This window comes from Stegodyphus dumicola, chromosome 9 (assembly GCF_044657685.1).
Source record: "Stegodyphus dumicola isolate Sdum_Otavi_A_Nest chromosome 9, ASM4465768v1".
Taxonomy (NCBI): domain Eukaryota; kingdom Metazoa; phylum Arthropoda; class Arachnida; order Araneae; family Eresidae; genus Stegodyphus; species Stegodyphus dumicola.
Genome location: NC_140776.1, coordinates 137,443,683 through 137,459,515, shown reverse-complemented (window position 1 = coordinate 137,459,515; position 15,833 = coordinate 137,443,683). Strand labels below are relative to the sequence as shown.

The following is a 15,833-nucleotide window of genomic DNA, read 5'->3' as shown; positions in this document are numbered from 1 at the left end:
AGTATCCAAAAACCTTCAAATTCGTGTCTATCATCTTCATCATCCTTACCATGAAATATGGTAAGTGGTTATAAATTATGCTAAGTATTTTTTAAAGCATCTGGAAACACATCCTCCCACGATTTTGCAGTGCTCCATACAACAGATTTTATGCTAAAATATTTCAAAAATTCTTGAATAGTCTTGCCATTGTTCAAGATATTAAACATGGATTTTAAAAATACTGCTTTATTTATATTTGCATTTTAGAGCGCGTACTATTCTGATATCCATAGACTGAATGATTTACTTACAATTTGGTGGAAAGAATAATACAGATACATTATCTTTCATTAAAACTAAGTGGAGCATGAGCCTAACAGTTGTCTACAATCAGGACAATTTTTGCGTCATCAGGTAAATTGACTGAATTGAGATGTTGCCAAACCCAGGGTATAAAATGATTTTCTAACCAAACATTCATTCACGCTTGTGTCATCCATGTGCTTTTATTTGTATGATGTATTGGGAGGAGAAACTTTACTGCTTTAAATGCTCAAAATCGTGTATTTTTCTGATTAAAAAAAAGCTCATACTTGTGCATTCCTGCAGCATTTGCGCATACTAAAATTGTTAGTCTTGCTTTTGAATCTATGAAACTAGTTGGAGCCTTTTCTGTAGAGTTTGCCAAGGTATTTTGTGGTACATATTGCCAGAAAAGACCAGTTTCATCAGTGTTGTAAATTTGTTCTGGAAATAACTTTTCACTATTAATGAGTTCAATAAATTCGTCTGCAAATAGTTCAGCAGTTTCAGTATCAGCTGAAGCTTTTTCACCTGAAATTTTTAATTGCCTTATACCATGGTGATTTTTAAATTTGGGTTAACCAACCTGTTGATATGTGCACTCAATTTTTAAGTTTATTTCTTCATGAAATATTTAGGCTTTAGCCATTAGCATTAGACTCGTCAATGGTACATCCTCGCTGCGACACTGTCTGACCCATTCAGTCATCATTTTGTCATGATCATCACTTTTAGCATAACGAATAATTTTTCTGTTATTCATTGCGAGTGGGGTATCGAAATTCATGAATGATTCAAAAAGTTCCTTTTTCTTTTTTCTTATATCATGTACATTTCCTTATATCATATTATTTTCTCGTCAGCATTTACTTTCCAATGCTATACACCTTGTGTAATTTTAAGATGCATATACCTTTATTCATTTTTTTCAGCAATGCCACTTTTTGTCTAATGCACATCAAAACATGCTTTCGCTTTGTAGGTCTTGTTTCAACTCCAGAATTAGAAACTCTTTGACATAATCGAAAGTTCAAACTTTAATTTGCATAAAATTGCTGTAATAATAACAGCCTGCAAAAAGTAATAAGCTGGATCAAATCAAAAAGTTAAGGAACAGCGCTATGAGCTATATTAAACAAAATCCCTTGGAATCAGTAAAGTATAATTTTTAGCCTAGCTTTACAGTGTCCACTATACGTTATTGGCTTTGAATCATGAGATTGTCGACGAAGGACAAGTTGTTCTTCTAAATTTTGTCTTGCTTCTATCGTGCATTGAGACAGTTCAGCCTAAGTTGTATTGTTTTAGTTATTTATTTTACCAATGTCTATTTCTTGCATATGCTTAAGGCTTATTTGAGTCTTGAATAAATTGCCACACATTTTTAAGGCTTATTGAGACCGGCGCTAGATATCTTACCACCTGATCCAATCTCTGCGGGTCCTAAATTCTGCTACCAGCCCACCCCCCAAGATCTAAATTTTTGCTACCAGTAAATTTGGGGTCCCAGTGCTTTCCCTAAATTCTAAAAAAAAGTCATCCCTTAATTTTGTTGCTCCATGCTCCTCTAAATTCCAAAAAATTTGTCTTCCCTAAATTCTGCCACCTGGTCCTGCCATATGAGCTCTGCCGACGGGTCTGGTTTTATGTGAATAATGAATCAGTTATTCTTAGTTAAAATAGCACTAAATATAATGCTTTGGTCTATGGGTATCATTAACAAAATCTGTTTTTAGGGTATAGAAAGAAATTTTTGTTAAATTTTTTCTCGTCAACATTTCTTAGTGTATTTAACTTAAATCTGTAATCATTGACAAGTGCAATGTCAACATAAAAGGTTACCATGCACTTTGTTATTCAATTACTAATGTAAAAATAAATAAATAAATAAATAAAATTGTTTAGGCATCACTGCTTGAGTCATTACTCAATTTGTCATGTGTTGATAAACATGCAGTAATGAAAGCAAAATATAGTAAATTAAATATAGTAAATAATGATTCGCCAAGTTGGCCCCAGGGATGTATCATAGTAATAAGTGTAAAACAAATGATGTTTCTGTTTAGAATGTTTCAGTTTGAGATGTATGCCAAGCAGGGCAAATTATTGATCACACAAATTTATGCTAAAATGTTTGTTTCTTCAATAGCAAGGTATTTTATTTAGTGCCAGAGTGAAATTAAGAATTTGGACTTTGCACATGTTTTATTACGGAGGGGAAAAAATCAAATGCGCATGCATGAAGCAACCCCCCGTCCCCTCAGCAGCCATATTTGAGTGACACAGAAAGTCCCAGTATCACAATTGACTGCAGTTGTATTTTCATGAATATTTGCTCGCAGTTTTTCATCAAGAATTCAATCCCTAAACAGTATTTGATATTTTCAATGAAAAGAAAAAATTATCCTTTATGTTTTGTTTTATAATAGTGTTTAGAACATTGTCCAAGTTCTGTTTCTGAATGCAAGTGTGGTGATCCACGGTTTGGAAATGGATTCTGAATCAGAAGAGATTCGTGCACTAACCTAGTGCTTTGCATTAGAGAGTAAAGAACATCTATGTTATAAAAATATACTTTTATTTACATAGTGAAAATGCACAGCAACATTCTTAACGAAAGCTCATTCTCCTAATAACATACTTTTCCTACACTCCGCTTGCGCATGCACATTGACAATTACCAAAGGAGCTTGGCAGATACTGCCATCTGTTGGATAAACTATTCACTACATATTCCTCCCACCTGAATTTACTGGGAGGTAAATTCACACATCTGTTAAGTATAATATATGCATAATAGTACAGTATACAATATTAAAGTATAAAATTATGCCTACCAAGATGTTCTAATTAAATTGAAATACAAATTAACCTGGAGATGCAGCATTCCATAATTTTCTAGACATATTAACAGATAATATTAAACCTAGAAAAATAAAAAATAAATCAAATTATTACAAAGTATTCAAACAAGTACAAAACATTTCACAGACGTATGACTGGTTTCACAGTTCTACCACTGCTGGTAGTCATAAGAATATATCCTTTGGGACTGGGTTATCCAGCTCAAGTCTGTACAGTCTTTGCACTGGTCTCAGAAACTCAGAAGTCTCTGTTTTTATGAGAGCAAGTCTTATTTGTCCATCACGACCAGGTATCAGCTTTATAAAACACGCCAAGTTCCAAAAAGCATGTTTTTTGTTGTTATCTTCAAGTAGAACAATTTCACCCACCTGAAGAGGTTTAGCTATAGAGTTTTTAATGGACTGCTGACGTAACTGTCGTAGATATTCCACACGGAATCTTGCTCTAAGTTGTTCTCTCACTTTTTGTAGATACTTAGGTCGTTTACTCAGTTTTTCCTTATCCACTGTATCGATATCAGGTACTCCTGATTTGGAAATCTCGCGCAGGAACATTTCTGAAGTTAATGGGGATGAATCTTCAACGTCTTCCGACACATAGGTAAGTGGCCTAGTATTGATTACTCTCTCACAGTCGCATAGTACTGTAAGCAACTCCTCGTAATCCAGGGCAGCACGACCTAGAACTTTTCTCAGAATCTGTTTCACCGTTTGAACTAAACGTTCCCACCAATCGCTCCACCAAGGTGCGGAGGGAGCAATAAATTTCCACTGAATTCTTTGCTCAGCGGCCTTTGATCGCAGACTCTCCCAATTAATTGTATGCAGAAGGCTCTCCGCTCCTTTAAAATTACTGCCATTGTCTGAGTATATTGTAGATGGTCTTCCGCGAAGAGAAATGAAACATCTCAATGACTGGAAAAAAGCTTCAGTTGTCAAGGATGTTACTGACTCCAGATGAATGGCCCTATAGACCACATATGTGTAAAGAGCAATATAAGCTTTTCGACCATCTTTAAGGTAGAGGGGTCCTGCCAGATCGACACCCGCTATCTCAAAAATATTTGCATCACGTACTCTATCTTTCGGCAAAATTCTTGGAGTTACATCACAACTTTTGGATTTAAATCTTTGACATTTAACACATTTTCTAATGCAGTTTCGTACTGTCTTACGAGTCTTGAGGATCCAATACATTTCCCACAAATGAGACATCACCATAGAAGTACCAGCATGCAGCAGCTCATTATGTGCATTCATTATTAGTAATTTTACTACTGCATGGTCAGATGGCAAAATGACAGGAAACTTAAAGTCATCAGTATCGTCGCGATAAGAAATATTGGTTTTAGCTCTGATCAAACCATCACGATCAACTATAGGTCTGAGGTCTTTAATTTTATCATCGTTCACATCCTTAAATAATTCTCTTTGAATCACTAACATAAAAGAGTTATCTCAGCTCTTTCAATTTCCGAAACTGACAAAATTTTGGAGGTTTCGTTTATAATTCTTCGTAATTTAAAGTAAAACCTAAGAATCCAACCTAACATGCGTACAATTTTCTTTATGGATGAAAAGTACCTGTAATACCAATTGTCAGGTTTAGAATCTTTGTTAAGAGTTGTCAATACTGATTTACGCCTTTATGGATTTATGGTCTCTTCGTCTGGCAAATCGGTGCCTCTTGACCGTGACGATTCTGGTTCTAACAGCCATGATGGGCCCTCCCACCATTTCGACAGCAAAAACTATTTAACTGAACAGCCTCTAGAAGGGAGATCGGTGGCATTCAGCTCCGAAGGGATGTAAGCACGTAGTTTGGTTTCTAAACTGTCGTACAACAATGATAGCGCAAAGTCCTTTTTGGTTGCATTATTATTTATCAACACAAGATTCAATAAATCCCGAACGTACACTTGTATAAGAATATCCTCACGTCCAAAACGATTCTTTAAATGTTCAATGACTTTCGGATAATTTTCTCTAGTTGTCTGGAAACTCTGCACTATTTACCGTGCTTTCGATTTGGCAGCAGTAGCCTGGATCAGATATACGAATTTCAAATGATCATCTAGCACTGGATCTTCGTGTATCTTACTAAAGGTATTCCAGAAATTCAACCATTGTCGTGGATCGCCTGTAAATTCAATCAAATTTATTTTCGGAAGCTTCAAATTCGTTGCCGTTGTCGTTGAATCAACAGTTCTGGTTTCATTTACCGATGCATGAGTCAGCAAATTTTTCTCTATTTTCACAGTGACTTGCTTCACTTTCATCCTGGCTGCTATTAATTTCTCCTTGTAAGTCTCACATGACTCAAATTCTTTAGTATATTCTTCTTGCGAGACTTCTTTCGATTTTGATAGGAGATCCAATATTTCTTCATCCAACTGTTGTAGTCGAATTCCTTTATCTTCCAGGATTTCCAGGGACGATAATAGAACATCACTGTTCAATTCTGACTCATTCAAATGTTCATGTAGGCTATTATATGCTTTCGTGAAAGCTGCACGCAGTGGTGTTCTTCTTACTTTCAAGGCTTCTATTTCTACTGTTAAACGATTAAAAGTGTCCTTTAGCTAACTAATGCGTCCTGTCACGGATGCCACTTTTTATTGTGGTGATCCACGGTTTGGAAATGGATTCTAAATCGGAAGAGATTCATGCACTAACTTAGTGCTTCGCATTAGAGAGTAAAGAACATCTATGTTATAAAAATATACTTTTATTTACATATCGAAAACGCGCAGCAACATTCTTAACGACAGCTCATTCTCCTAATAACATACTCCGCATGCGCATTGATAATTACCAAAGGAGCTTGGCAGATACTGCCATCTGTTGGATAAACTATTCTCTACAGCAAGATTTAGAATAAAATGTGGAATATTCTTTATGAAGGCTATTGCGTCTTTGCTTTGTACTTGCACATATTTTGGGCAAACTGAATATGTTCTCATTTGATCTTTGATAGGACATTTTACTAATCAAATTATCTTCCTTTTTCAAATCTTCCATAAAGAAAGAAATTACTCAGATTTTTTTCTTCCTCTTTCTGAAAATGTTTTATCAAAAATTCATAATATGGCAAGATAAAAGCATAAAGCAGTCTGTCTTAAATATAAGACAACTATTATCTAAGACATGCAAAATAGCATGTCTGTCAGTATCTGTCAGGAATACGAATTATCGATTCCGTACCAGGTGGACAAACTCAGGCTTGATAACTATTACTTATTGACACAAATTTGGATACAAGGGAAAAGTTCAGAAAAACCAAGTGTAAGTATGTGGAAGAATTGTTGAGATGGTTTATTATTAACAAAAACTACCATCTGTCAATATGTGGGCAAATACTGCAGGGAAAAATAAGTAAATTTGCCAAACATTTGAAGATACTGTCTTTTTGTGCTCTAATAGCTGAAATAAATTAATAAAAAAAAAAAAAAAAAAAAAAACTCTTCCCCTTCCCAGGAAAAAAACTGAAAAAGGAAGGAGCATTTCAAAATTTGTTGTTTAGAAATGGTGAAAAAGTTTGAAAAAATATTTTTTGTCATTATATTTTCAGTGCAAATAAAACTGGCCTACTAACCATGGCGTCCACCGATTGTTTAATTTGTGCCCGCCCCTGTGCAATCACAATAAAAATGTTTTAGTTTTCAATAAAATTATATATGAAAGTTTTCTCATTTTTAATGAAATAGAAATTGTGTTCAACACAATGCATAAAGCGAAATGCGACCCATTTCTTTTTTTTTCCTTGCACATTCGCCAACCTAATTTCGTATACGTAAAATCCAAAATTAATTGAACTGGTTCCATCTCAAGAGTAGAGTTGCCAAATTAGGCAATAAACAGTTAGGAATTTAATAGCTTTTAAACACGGAGTATAAAAATATAGCTATGTCTCTAGAATGTTACAGAATGAGTCTCATCCCTGGCATGGAACTTAATGGAGCCAGTTTGGGCAATATTTCAGAAGCCGTTTGGCGACAAATAGTTCTAACCCTTTGACCGTATGAGATTTGTATTTTTTATAAAGAATATTTCTACTTTGTAGATTTTTCATGCATTACTTAATAATTATTTTGCACAAGAATAAAAACAATAATTTTTAAATGTTAAGTTTTATTACTTCCTTGTACGAAGTAAAAAGGAAGTATTGTAAACACGAAAAACTTCAGGCATCATATTTCAACGAAAATATCCATTTTGACTGCTATGGAATGCAATTTAATGATATTTTTGCATGACATCTATACGTAAGGACAGAATAAATGACTCTTATTCCCTCAAAAAATTATAAAACTAACTTAAAAGGAATTCTGAAGAGAAATTTTCGTGGCGTCTGTGCGTATGTATGTATCTCACATAACTCAAAAATGAGTAGCCTCAGAATGTTGAAATTTTGTATATAGGCTTGCTATAATAGCATGTAGATGTGCATCTCTTATTTTGGTTGCAATTGGTCGCACCAAAAGTGTATAAATATATGTATATATATATATATATATATTTGTAATACAGTCAAAAGTCTTGAATCCGGACTCGTCGGGACTTCGCTGATTCCGGATTATAGATCATCAGTTTAAATCTGGTAAGATGGCATGCAAAAATTATAAAATTTAAAATATGAAACCGTAATTTATGAAACAAAGAAATTTACAAAAAAGCTTAATATTTATTTGTTTACTTTATTAAACATTTCTTTCAATGTAAGTTGTTTCAGTTGCTTCGTTTTATGTGTTAATACTTTCTGTTTAATTCTATAAACAGACATAATTTCTTGTTTAGTTACAAAGTTCCACTGTTCAAGTCCTATAATTGCTGTGTCGAGAATACCGACTAATTTGTCAATCGAAACGTTTTTGTTTTCAATAACCTCTGTGTCACTTTCTTCAGTATCAGAAGCGAATTATAATGACGAGAAATTTGATTTAAATCTTATCATAGACGGAGTACATCAAGATGAAATACTACATTTAGTAAGGAATTATAAGCCAAATAAAATAAAAACGTCTGCCCTGAAGATAAGGATAGTGCTGTCAGATCAACTTCCAATCCATTGCGCACCGTGACGCTCTTCCACAGAGCAGCGTGAAATCAATAAACAGCTTTCGGAATGGTTAGAAAAACAAAGGATATGCCTTTATCCATTTTTTTGCAGCAATTCCACTTTTTGTTTGACGTACATCGAAACATGCTTTCGCTTTGTAGATCCTTTGGCAGCTCCAGCATCGAAAATTCTATTTAACATAATCAAAAATTCAAGCTTACTGATATAAAATTGCTCTAACAGTCTGAAAAAAATAATAAGCCGGATCCAATTCGAAGATTAAGGAACAGCACAATCTGCAACATTAACTGAAATAGATAATTGGATAATTTTAGCTTAGCTTATACTGTCCGTTATACATTAAACGCGCATGCATAACCGTATTACGTGCATGCGTATGCGCATGCAACGATGCATTATGCATGGACGGATGCGCAGAAAGTTTGTAGCTTTGAGGTCTGGATTATAGATCATTCCGGATTATGGGTGTCCGGATTAACGACTTTTGACTGTATATTCAGGAGCAAGAATTTTAATGCCGTTGAAGTGTTGATCCATAATGACTAGGAAAGTGGAGGCGAAGGCAGATTAAATCTTCAGTTTTATTTTCAGCAGCATGCAGCGGCTACACACAAGTCGGCACTTAAATGTGCTTGTTCCAAAGGGCTTACATTTTTGATAGATTTGTAGCAAAAAAGAAGCAGCAGACAGACTGCAGTCCAGCTAAGGAAAGCGTAGAAGGAAAGTGTGTAATGTTCAAGATGAAATCTTAAGTCAAGCTGAGTTAGTTTTGGTTCTCAGTGCATTTTGAGTGGATGGTTAATATTGCTGTAAAATTACTATGGGCCGTATGAGTTTTAGTTTTATTTACATCATCAGGATTATGTAAGAGTCAATATGACACAGATTTTTCTCGAAATGACGCTATGCAAACCGAGGTTATTATTTTTGTAATGCAAGAGGGAAATAATTTTCTCTGCTAATTTAAATTTTTACATAATCTTTATTTTTCTTACATATCCGTCCTCCCCTTCAAAAGAAAAGTTGGGACAGTTGGGCGGAAGAAAAAGCATTAGAAAGAAAGCATTAGCATATGAAGAGAGATAATTTGAAAAAATACAAATCCTGAAATTTTGAGCAAAATAATTATTTCCATAATTGCAAAATATAAACTTTGATAAAATTTTATAGTCCTATTAAAAATTTTCAGTCCAAAAGTCTTTGTGTTTTAAGAGTCCACATAATTAGATTTCTTCAGGGAAGGCTTTGCATACAATATCACAGTTGTAAAAATTTTGCACACACATTACGTATTTTGAATAATCACAAAAAATTTCAAAATGTTGAAAACATAATTAATTTTCAGTATTATAACTTATATTTTAACATCATAAATTTAATAGGAGTAACAGTGTCAGAAATTATGGTTTGACTGTTTTTATTACTTTTCATTTGCAATTCCTGATTTTACCAAACTGAAATGTCTCGCAATTCTTCTAAACAAACATATCCATCAATAGGACTGTCCTCTTGAGCTAACCAGTGTGTTCTCTGCACTGGTGACCCAGGATGCCTAGGCAGTTACTTGAAAATGCTCGGTGGTTATATCCACAATGAACAGCGAGAATTTTGATGCGGTAGACTGCTGAAACGCCGATCCACAAGGAATAAGAAATTTGGCAGTCAAGGTTAACTTTAATTTAACTTTTTATTTCAGTAAACATGATGTGGCCACAAACAAATTGGCACATTTATTGTGCCTGTTCCAAAGGGCTGACATTTTTGATAGATTTGCAGCAAAAAAGAAGGAGCAGACAGACTGCAGTCCAGCTAAGGCAAAGCGTAGAAAGAAAGTGGGCAATGTTCAAGATGAAATCTTTTCAAGCTGAGTTAGTTTTGGTTCTCAATGCATTTTTTGATTGGATGGTTAATATTGCTGTAAAATTACTATTAGCTGTATGAGTTTTAGTTTCATTTACATCATCAGAATTATGTAAGAATCATATGACATAGATTTTTCTCGAAATGACGCAGTGCAAACAGAGGTTACTATTTTTAGAATACAGAAGGGAATTAATTTTCTCTGCTAATTTAATCTTTTACATATTCTTTATTTTTCTTACATATATATATATCCACTCTGTTACTCGGCTCAGTAATCTGTTTCTTTATTCTTACATGTTTGTAAATTGTGTACTTTTTGCTCTAAAAATGATTGAATTATGTTGTTCTTATCTTCCAGTTAAGGTTTTTATACCTTTAGTAAATCTGCATGCAATATTTTTAGAATTATTAACAATTTAAAAGTTGCTTAAGTGCCCCTAAGCCTAATTATTTTTGCAATGGCGGTAATGTTTGATTACGTTTGAAACAGCAGAATAGTAGATTTGTTACCAATCTAGAGAGAGTAAGCTTCGCAATAATAAAGATAACACCTTCTTTTATTATTGCAAATTAAATCATGCTCAAACCATTCTGGAATTTATGCAAGGAAATAAGTGTTTAAGATTTACTTCATAATTTTCAATACAGATATTTTGAGTTTTAATTTATTTTTGCCTTGTCGCGAAGTGAAAACTGAATTAATTGAATGAGAAATACTGAATTGTCTGTGAAAAACTGTTTCTTTCTTTTTTTTTTTACTTTTCTTTCTTTCTTTCTTTCTTTCTTTTTTTTTTTTTGGTTGTTGTTTCTGTTTTTTTAATTCCTTTTATATATCGTTTTAGATTTATTATAGTATTTGAATAGAACATGTGGCAATAATTAGATAATTTTTAAGATGATATTAACATTGTGCATTCTTAGATAAAAAAAATGAATGAAATGTAACGCTGTTAAGTGAACCTAGGGCCAGAGTGTCGCTATGATAAACAAATACATTTTAAAGAGTGCATTTATTCTATTGGGGTTTATGCGCTATCCACAAAATAAATTTAATTCAATCCAATAAGTTTAAATGAAATGCAAGAAAAAATGCATATAATTTAATATTCCGTCTATTCACAAGGAAGCCATGTGGTGTACACATGAAATTTTTTTAAATTAATTTTTGTTTTTGTAAATTATGTGCATGTATATCTATCCAACTACAAATTCAGCATGAAAAGTAAATCCAACTATAAATTTAGCATGAAAAAGTAAATGGTGCCTGCCGTCCAACAGATATTCTAGAATGTGCTCATAGGGACAGAAAAGTTGGGAACCCCTGCACTAGATAATGCCAAACCAAATATTAAAATTTAAAGACCAAAGATACATTGGCAGAAAATTGTCAGAAGTGGGAAGTACTGTTTTGAGCTAGTAATGAATGGCATTGAGAGCATCATACTTTCTCTTGGAATCTGGTAAGATTCTTAAGTGTGGAAACTGTTATGGTTTGCTATAACGGTAATCAATGTCATAAGGCATGGATAAGTTGGAATTGTTTGTAGAAGTGCCATAAAAGTAGAATGAAGAAATTTCAGACAAAAGAGGAAAGTTTCCCTGATAATCATATGGTATGCAATCTACCACTTATTTATTTCTTATGTGATTGATGCCTTTTAAATGCTGTTTTTAAATTCGAATGTGTGATAAAATGGCAGGAAAAAGAGATGATTAAAACAAAAGCCAGTTTTATTGCCACCATCTTAAAAAAAAGTAAATGACTTTACTAAAAGCAAGAGATGTCAAAAATTTAGAATCTATTAAGTTGTTTTTTTTTTTGGTTCAAAATGCAATTTTTATCCTGCAACCTGTAGGCCGAAGCAGTAGCAAGGGCTTGAAGAATCATTACAGAAAGCAATTCATTTTAGCCATTTTTGGAGAAGTACGATAGCCATGTAGATTATAATGTTTCATTTCTTGATGTAAAGCTGGATTTGTCTGGGCAACTTATTAATAAAAAATAGTTTGGGCATGCTTTTCTAGCAAAAGGTATTGAATATAAAAAATGAGGATTTGCCTAATGATAAGAGGCTAAAAAATATGACATTTCAATATTTTAAGAATTGAAGATGCATTTTCTAATAGTAATGAAAAATGCTAACACTAAAAGATTTTTACAGAAAGCAATCGTATTAACACAGTGGATGTCAAAGCTGTAATGTAGTATGCCATTAATAACTTTTATTTATAGAAACTATAGAACCAAATGTGATGGATCCTCTTCAGTTTTATGGCAAAATTATGAATGAAAGCTTCTTGAAATCTAGCAGAAAATTAGATTTATATTTGAGCTCAAACATTAAGTTGAAATTTAATATTTCTATTTGTTTCTAGTTTTTTTACATGTTTATGGCTAAAGTGATTTTTTATAAGTATAAATGAAGTAAGAATTTCTTATTTTATTTATAATTCCCAATAATAATTATAATTCCTTTATAATTAATTTTTAATTAGAGAATAGCTAGAGCGAAGTAATTCATTAAAACTCAATAGATAAGCATAATTTAAAGAGACAGATACTCTGTAGGATTTTATGCTGCAGTAAACCCTTGCCAAAGTCTGGGGAATTATGTCATATATATATTGTGCTTAAGGCAAAATTCTATTCTGCAAAGTTAATCTTCCGTGAAACAAATATGTTAGGTTTTGTTCAAATCAAGAAAATATATATAATTTAAACAAAACTAACTATTATATAATTAAAACGAAAAAAAAAAAAAAAACTATTTTCACTACTGCTTAATAACTAGGTACATCATACAGTTTTTCCCCCTTTAAGAGCTGTGATTTTTGCTTGGGACAGTGATTGATGCAATCTTTAATAAAAGTTTTTTGGTAAGGATCACAGTTTCTCATTGGTTGTGGTAAAGTGTCCTCCTTGTACTTTTGCCCAATCCCTGTTGAAAATCTGTCAGTTTCTGCGCCGTTTTTCAACAGTCTATTTAATTTCTTAAAAGTGAATGGCATTTTTCTTCTTCACTGTAGCTGCTTTCTCTGTCAGTTGGTGTTATAAGATCATCCAATTCTCCATTCATCATTTTGCAGTTATCATTCTTAATCAGTTCTTTGACATCTTCCATATTTAAAATCATTCATCCCTAAACTGGGTATGAATAAAGATCTAGCACTGGATGTAAAAATGTTCGAAATTAAATTGAAACAATCTACATGTATAGGTAACATGTATGTGCAAAATCACATTCCGCAAAACTGCATTCTGCTAAGGTTTACTGTATAATACTGCTCCATAATCAAGGTAATATTTTCTGGCTGTAATTTAAATTTGCATTGCAGCTGGCAGTGCCTTTTTTAGGTAACATTTGTGATAGTCTTCTTGATTTCACTTTTCCTTTTCTGATAATGAACATTTCATTTATGCATTTTCTTTTACCCCATTTTTATATCATTCTTTATGTATACTCTTTGTAAATGTGCAGCATTTAATCCTATAGAGAGAATTCTTTAAAAATCTATTATTGAAAATTTTGCCCATGTTGTTCTGTTTCCAAGATGGGAAATTTAACTGGGGCTGGTTTTACTTCTAAGCACATTGCAGTCCTCTCATATAGGAAAGGTTGATAAGAAGTCAGTACTCATAAGTCCTTTCTTTTATTGCAGCTGTAGATAATTTTTTGTAGAAAGTTGAAAGAATGCATAAAGAGTTTGGGGGGGTATAAAACCCTTCATACAATTTTCTAATATGATTGTTAAAATTTCATTATACGGATACACATGCTGTGGATGTTTGATTAGAATAATGGTGCAGAAATTGTTTCAGAAACACTGAACTTTAAAAATCACCCAGTTTTAGTAGTTGAAGATCATACGGCTTTTACAAGTTTAAATCTTTTAATCATAATTCATGACTGATTTTAATTCTTTCTTATCCAATGGAGTAACTATTGAAATTGTGGAATTTAAAATAATAAAAAAGACTCAGATCTGCTGAGATTTCCACTGTGTCAATAAAATTGCAAAACGTGGCTTTCTCTATGTGCTGAATGCAAATTAAGTGATGAAGTGTATTTAAAAAAAAAAAAAAAAAAAAAAAAAACATTGATGATTTTGCTTTAGAAAGAGTGGGGATGAATTGTATGAAAATGTCTGATACAGTCAAAAGTCTTTAATCCGGACGTCCATCATCCGGACCTCAAAGCTACGAACTTTCTGCGCATGTGTCGACGCATAATGCGTTAACGCAAGCGCATAATAAGTTTACGCATGCACGTTTAATGTATAACGGACGGTATAAGCTAAGCTAAAATTATCTAATTATCTATTTCAGTTAATGTTGCAGATTGCATTGTTCCTTAATCTTCTAATTAAATTCGGCTTATTATTTTTTACAGACTGTTAGAGCAATTTTATAAAAGCAAGCTTGAACTTTCGATTATGTCAAAAAGAATTTTCGATTTTGGAGCTACCAAAGGATCTGCAAAGCGAAAGCATGTTTCGATGTCCATCAAACAAAAAGTGGAATTGCTGCAAAAAATGGATAAAGGCATATCCTTTGATTCTCTAATCATTCCGAAATATGTTTATCATTTTCACGCTGCTCTGCAGGGGGGGGGGGGGAGAGACGCGGCACACAATGAACTGGAAATTGATCTGTCAGCACTATCCTTATCTTCAGGGCAGATGTTTTTATTTTATTCAGCTTATAATTCCTTACTAAATGTAGTATTTCATCTCGAGGTACTCCGTCTTTGTTATGATTTAAATCAAATTCTTCGTCCTTATAAATATCACGAATACACGTCAAATAGTTTTCTGATTGCAATTTTCTAATTTCGACTATGCGTAATGTATGCTTTACGCATGCGTAACTTTTCTTAATTTCTTTCATTTACATGAAAGAATTTACTTTTTACTTAATTTCTTTCATTTACATGAAAGAAATGTTTAATAAAGTAAACCAATAAATATTAAGAAAGAAATGTTTAATAAAGTAAACCAATAAATATTAAGCTTTTTTTTTTTTTGTAAATTTTTATACCCTTTAGATCATAATTGCTCTTTATTACATAAATTACGGTTTCATATTTTTAATTTTATAATTTCTGCATGTCATCTTACCATATTTAAACTGATGGTCTATAATCCGGAAAAACTGATAAACCAATAAACCGGAATCGCCGAAGTCCCGACGAGTTCGGATTAAAGACTTTTGACTGTATTAGTTATACTTTTTCATTATAATTTATTTTAACTGAATTCTGAATAAAAATTTGTATCTTTTCTTAAGCATTACTTAATATTTTCTTAGAAACAAAAATTGAGATTAAAGATTTATGTAAAAATAATGTGATATTCTAAAAATAATTACGCTGAAATCTGTTAAGTGGAAAAGAGTGCATACTTTTTATTCTGTCTTGGGTGAAGAAATGCTTAGGCTTGGCTGTTCTGTTATTGCAATGCCACTTACACATACCAGTTTGATTGTATATTTGACACCTGCACTGTTGTATTATTATGTGATGACATACTTTCCAGTTTAGGTCAGTACTTTTGGGGAATTTCAGAGAATATAGTTATTTTCTTATTTTATCTTTATTCTCATAATTTCCAGTGTTTTATTTGCATAGTTCCTTTTAACATGCTGCTCACATTATATGCTTTTAAATGAATCTAAATTTATTATGCACTTCTACAAGTTGTATCGAAGTAATGCAAATATAGTGTATAGCATTGTTTCATTA

At 32.6% G+C, this 15,833-nt stretch overlaps 1 protein-coding gene across 3 annotated transcripts in view; it reads left to right on the top strand.

Annotated features, from left to right (window-relative positions):
- The window catches only part of LOC118189129 (uncharacterized), a 141,806-nt gene that overhangs the window by 88,584 nt on the left and 37,389 nt on the right, over positions 1–15,833 (top strand). The gene's annotated exons all lie outside the window — the stretch shown is intronic.